This window comes from Lepidochelys olivacea (assembly GCF_965140295.1).
Source record: "Lepidochelys olivacea isolate rLepOli2 genome assembly, chromosome: 4".
Classification (NCBI taxonomy): Eukaryota; Metazoa; Chordata; order Testudines; family Cheloniidae; genus Lepidochelys; species Lepidochelys olivacea.
The window spans coordinates 77628092-77634091 of record NC_140414.1 but is presented as its reverse complement, the minus strand read 5'-3'; positions in this window follow the sequence as shown (position 1 = coordinate 77634091).

Sequence of the window (6000 nt, the reverse complement as noted above, 5' to 3'; positions counted from 1 at the left end):
TACAAATCAAAAGACAGTCCCTGACCTGAGAAACATCACCAGAAAGATTAGAGAAAGGGAGATACTGAGATGATGTTGACAGACTTTTTTGTTTTCTTTTAATTTCACTATCATTCTCCTCCCACAAGGAGTTGGGCATGAACAACACATGTGACTAGTATGAGTAAGTGTTGGTGGATCTGACTCCTGATTATCATCTTCATTGTCATTGGATTCACATGGCAATAAATGTGGTTTGTTTGGTTTTTTTTTGGTGTCACATAGAATTGACTTCCATCTTGAACATTCCCTTGCAAGTCTTCTTCCCTTGTCAAGAATTAGTATGGGAGGATTTATGTTTCTGAAATCCCTCAAAATAGTGTTTTCCAATCTCATTCCTGGCTGACCTCATCCTTTATGTCCTTCAACCCCACATCTATAAATCCTCAGTTCTTCTGTACATTGGACATGAGCCCATCATTGCAGTCATCTTGTTCTCAGCTGGTGTAAGATGGCAACTTACCAGTATCATCCAGGTATTTTCTCGGCTGTGACAAATCAAATCAACAGTTAAGAATACACCGTAACTTTTGGCATTGAAAATTGTTTAGTTTTCTCTCCTCAGCTGTTTTTAAAGGCCATGTTTCTGCTGCATATAACATATGACTCCTGATCAAAGGATTAAAACACAAAACTGATCAATCCACCAGTCTGACCCTGCTGGTAACATTGCGTGAAATCAATCCATATTCCACTAGGGCAGTCATATTTTGTGAATTTAAGTGGGACTTGCATGGTACATAGGACCTTATACTGGTCCTCTGCATACCAGTGAATTTTACCCAGTATGATTAGTTATGTGATGTAAGATTTACATATCACATTTATTGTGACTTCAAGATCACATCAATTTTTTTCATGTTTGTGTTAGGATGTCTCTATCCTTTTGTATACATCTTTCGTAGGCACATCTGAAATAGCTGCACTTGGTGATATGAAACCTATTGATAGAACTAGAACTTGAGAAAAATTGCCTCTGACCTCAGAGTATTCAAAAGACAACTTCTAAAGTGAAAGTTCCTTTTCCAAAGAATATTTTCAGTAGGACTTTGACTCATTTCTATCATAAGAACTTATATTGGACAAGCCCTCATCTCTCCAGTATCTGACTGGTGCAATATCCTTAATAAATTTATCCTTACCACAACCCTGTAAGATAGAGAAGTACTATTATTCCCATTTTACAGATGGGGAAACTAACTCACAGGAAGGCTAAATGACTTGCCCAAGGTCACACAGGAAGTCTGTGGCAGAACAGGAAATTGAACTCAGGTCTCCCAAGTCCTAGGCTAGTACCTGAATGAGTGGACCGTCCTTCTCATTTTAAAATGTCCTTTTGCATTTTTCTGACCATACATGTTCATTTTGATTAAATCCTACATTGAATTTGTGTTGTCTAGCCAAGAAAATCAGACACATTAGTGTAATGCATTTATGTGTGGCAATATATTCTGATTCACTCTAGATTAGTATCTGCTTTAATCTCAATTAAATATACAACAAATACATTTATTCACCTCATTATATGCTTTCGCTGCAATTTAGAAGTTAACAAAAGACAATTTAATTGCTTTAAGAAATTTACTGTTACTGTTTTCTGTGAGTTATAAACTAAATATTATGCATATCAGTCACTGCAAATACAAGTATAACTCACATTTTAATAACACTAAATGCACTTTCACTGAATAAACCTCCACTGTGATGACACATAATATTCAGATTACCTTTCATTTAATAGCAAAGGGCACTGAAAAGAAAAAGAGAGCTTAATTTTAACGCCATCATATTTTCATTTCTGTTAAATATACACAGTATGATACACATGAAACAATCTGGATATGCAGTACTTATGAGCTAAATTATGTGTAATTTTTTTATTAATTATTCCACAAATCAGTTTGTATGGGAAGACCATAACAAAATGAACAGTTTCATAAGGGCATCACATGTTGTCCCTAAGTTTTTCCCGGACTCCAGTTAAAGAATGAATCAGGAAATCTCACATATTACTTTCCCTCTTGTGATATAACATATCATACAGCTATTCAAGCAGGTACCAGTTTTCTTTCTTGTATGCTTTCTTGCTAATGATATGTCTTTGAAAGATTAGGCCTGGATATTCAAAATTAAGGGCACACAATTGTAAATACAATAATGTTTACATAATTGAATGTCTAATTTGCACATATAGTTACCACAAGTTTGATAATTAAATAGATAACTGTCCATTTGGATTTGCAAGTACCTGATCTGTGTGTGTGGTCATGGTAATGACATGTACCTAATTTTGAAATTTAGGCCTTACGCTGAATCTGAGCTGTGTGCTTTCAGCCCTTCATAATTCTGGGGCCAGCTGGGAACTGGACTGGACTCAAAGCTTATGGCTGCTTATAAGAAAAGACATTAGAAAGAATCAGACTGCCAGTTGCTACATGTACAGTAGATTTTCAGTTCATATAGACAAGGTCTAACAAAGGAATATTAGGGTGGGCTGTATTTGTTTCAATGCATCTGAATTTTTCTGTCCACAGCCTCTTCAGTTTTAGATTTACCAGAAAATGACTGCAGGAAAATGCTGGTTAAAAGATAATGCCGTCAAAATTAAAGTGACTTTATCAATCAATTACAGAAGATATTAAATCACAATAGGAAAGATATTATAATGTGATGATTACTCTCTTGGGACATTCTAAAGCATGACAAGCAGCCAAGAGTTTCATACACTACGGAACTGTGAATATCTCATGACAACCATAGACCCTGGAGATCACTTCAGAGCTATTTTAAAGAGATTGTGGAGAAAAAAAGTGTGTATATGTTGTGCTACAGGAAGATGGAGGTGGCACTTTAGAATCACAAGAAGTAGTTTTAGCTGACTGTGAGGTACACATTGATTAATGTAAAGTGTTATCAGCCAATTGAACAACTCTTCAGTTGAAGCATATTTATAATACAGTGTACTGTACAGTTAATCACACTTTGAAACTGTAACATAAAGAGGCAGTTTCAGGGTAACTCCATTTTGATTGCAGTTATTTATCCTAATTCAAAGTGCTTTCACTCTATTTGTGCCTTTAAATAACTTTTTTTTTAAATGTAAGGCTGTTCTCCTATTTCTTAAAAATTACTTTAAACTTTGGCAGTTGGCCTACTTATGGAATACCGCTGAAGAGGGATAGTTAGAAGGGTTGTAAGTAAGCAGGTTTGAGTCCTGCGGAATTTCAATGACTGACCTAACTGAACTCAGTTTACAGTTTTCACAAATAAGATCTTTCTATCTTTGCCATATGTATATAATAATTCCAATTTTCCAAATATGCATCTGCTTACATGGTTCTATTAGTTACACATTTCAGTACCCCTGGAAATATGCAAATCATCCCCTCTGTCTCCAATGTCTCATTTAAACAACAGTATTTCACTTTAGCCTGCAAGTTTTTCAGACAGCCCATGCATTCGATTACCGTTCTGTCAAAACAAACTATGTAATGAAGGAACTATATAAGAACTTTTGTTCTGAACTCTCTGTGCTGCTTTTGAAAAACAACCTTAAAGAAGTGCATAAAAAATTGAATTCTTACATATGAGAATATTTCATGCAAAAATCCCAATGTGGGTTAAGGAATTAGCAAGCAAAATGTTAAACTATAAGGCAAGGATTTTGATAGAGCTGGGTTCAGTTTTATAACAGACAGTTCTGTAACATGAGCCATAGAAAATCATTTGTTGCTACTTTCATAGCCTTCTGCAGTGATTATACTGATATATTCTTCAATTTAATCAAGCCCTCTGAGGACAAGGTTAGCACCAAAAGACTTGTGGATGTATAACATCCTTCTTATATTTAATAAAGAATCAAGGGAGAATACAAGGAACTATAGTGCAGTAATCCTCAAAACAGGTATGCATAAGAGAAGAAATAGAAGCATGGTAATAAGAATATATTTTTATTTTTATTACTTTTTTAATTTGCTCCAGTAATGAATATTGGTGCAATTGAAACAGAATAGCAACAAGCAGCTAAAATGATTCTAAGGGTACGCATTATGAATAAAGGTTATCCAGATTTAGTCTATATTGTGGCTTATCTTTTTTACTAAGAAATCTTGTGGAGATATGAGAAAAGAAAGGAACAGATCATTGTTAGTGCTCTGAGATAGTATTTAATGGGAAACTGAAGCTTGTGCCTATTCCTACTTGGTGCTAGGAGTCTTCAAAATGGGAGCTGAGTGCTCTCAGCACCTCACAGACCTGTGAAGAGGGAACCAAACTATGAGAAATTTATGCAGAACTTCTATATGCAGAAGGGGTGAAATTCATCCCTGGGCAAGGGGCCAGAACAAAGTTTATGCCCCACTTAAGTTTTATGTTGAGGGCTTAAGAGGCACTTGTGACCTTGTGCTGGCCATCTGCTTGAGATGAATTTCATGTGTGGTGATTAGAATATGGAACAAATTGCCAGACAACATTGTAGTGTTTTTGGATAAAATATGAACAATATCCCTTTTGAGAAAAGGGATGAATCTAGAGGTATCATTAGTCACCAGCCATAGTTCAGAGATTTAAATGAGCCATCAGTTGTTTTGTGTTTCCTGAATTTAATAGAGAAGTAGCTAATTAATGGGCCATGTGATCGCTCTTGGCTTATTATTCCTCTCTTGCAGTTTACTCTTAAACACTCTAACACACTATGTAAGAAATTATGCAGTATTCCCTTTACAACACATCCTCTGTGCCCTTACTAAAAAAGCCTTACTTACTGTCACAGGTCAGAACAACTGCACCTGTATTTTCTCTCCATGGTCCAGCAAGGGCACCCACTCTCAGATTTCCAGATTTACCTAGTTGTTTCCTTTCTGGATGGAAACACACATCTCTCTTCCTTCTGACTGGAGGTATTTCTAGGCTGCACATATCCTTGACTACATTGTGTTATTCCCAGCACAGATAGGTTACCCAAGGATACCTGCTTGTTTTCTCTTTAGAGACGGTTAACACATGTAATTGCTACAGTTATAAGGTACCACGCAGCACTTCCTAGGCAACCCTACTTTATTCAAGAGCAGTCTGTCAACCCCCTCCCAAGGGAGATTCCTTGTGTTTACAAGTTCATTGCAGCTTCAACTCAGAATCAGCACTCAGTCCTACCACCACATCAGTATCAGATAAACTGATTATCATGGGGCACGTTAATGCAGGAGTTGAATCTGGTGGCTTGATATCAGACAGCATAGGACTGTAATAGAGAATAGTAATGGAACTCTGCTGCTAGTGTCTAGCAGCAATAAGCAATCATGAATACCTTTTTCCACCAATCAGACAAAGAGAAAATGTTGTGGATGCCCCCAAGTTCTAAACAATGGCATTTTATTGACTACATCTTCATCTGTCGGCTAGATCTACAGAAATCACCGCAGCCATGCCCGGGGCAGTGTACTGGACAGACCACCACATGAGCCACTGCAAACTGTTATTAATAATTCAACCAGTGCATCGCAAGTCATCTAAACCCAATCAGACGGCTCAATGTAAAACGATTACAAGATGAAGTTACATGATTGCAGCTCTGTCATAACATTACTCCAGCTTTGTGTGACCCTGCTTGCTTGACAACTCGTGTTAATGTAAACAGTGAGCTCAACACAATGTATCAAGCTGCTCTTGCCACACTGAGTGGCAGCAAAATGACATAATCAAGACGGACTTGATGAGAATGATCCAGAAATTCAACAGCTACTCACTAAAAACAGGAGATGCATTATCAAATTTGTGTATCCCATGTCTCTGTAGGTACAGCTATAACATATAGGAATCTGTGTCATGAAATCCAATGTTCGATGAGACCCAAATGCCAGTCTCCGGATACATTTTTGATTGTCTGGAAAATTATTTAATCTGAATAGGTTGCAATCTTTCACAAAAATCTTTGAGGCAGTTGTTCACGAGCTTCAATAAGCC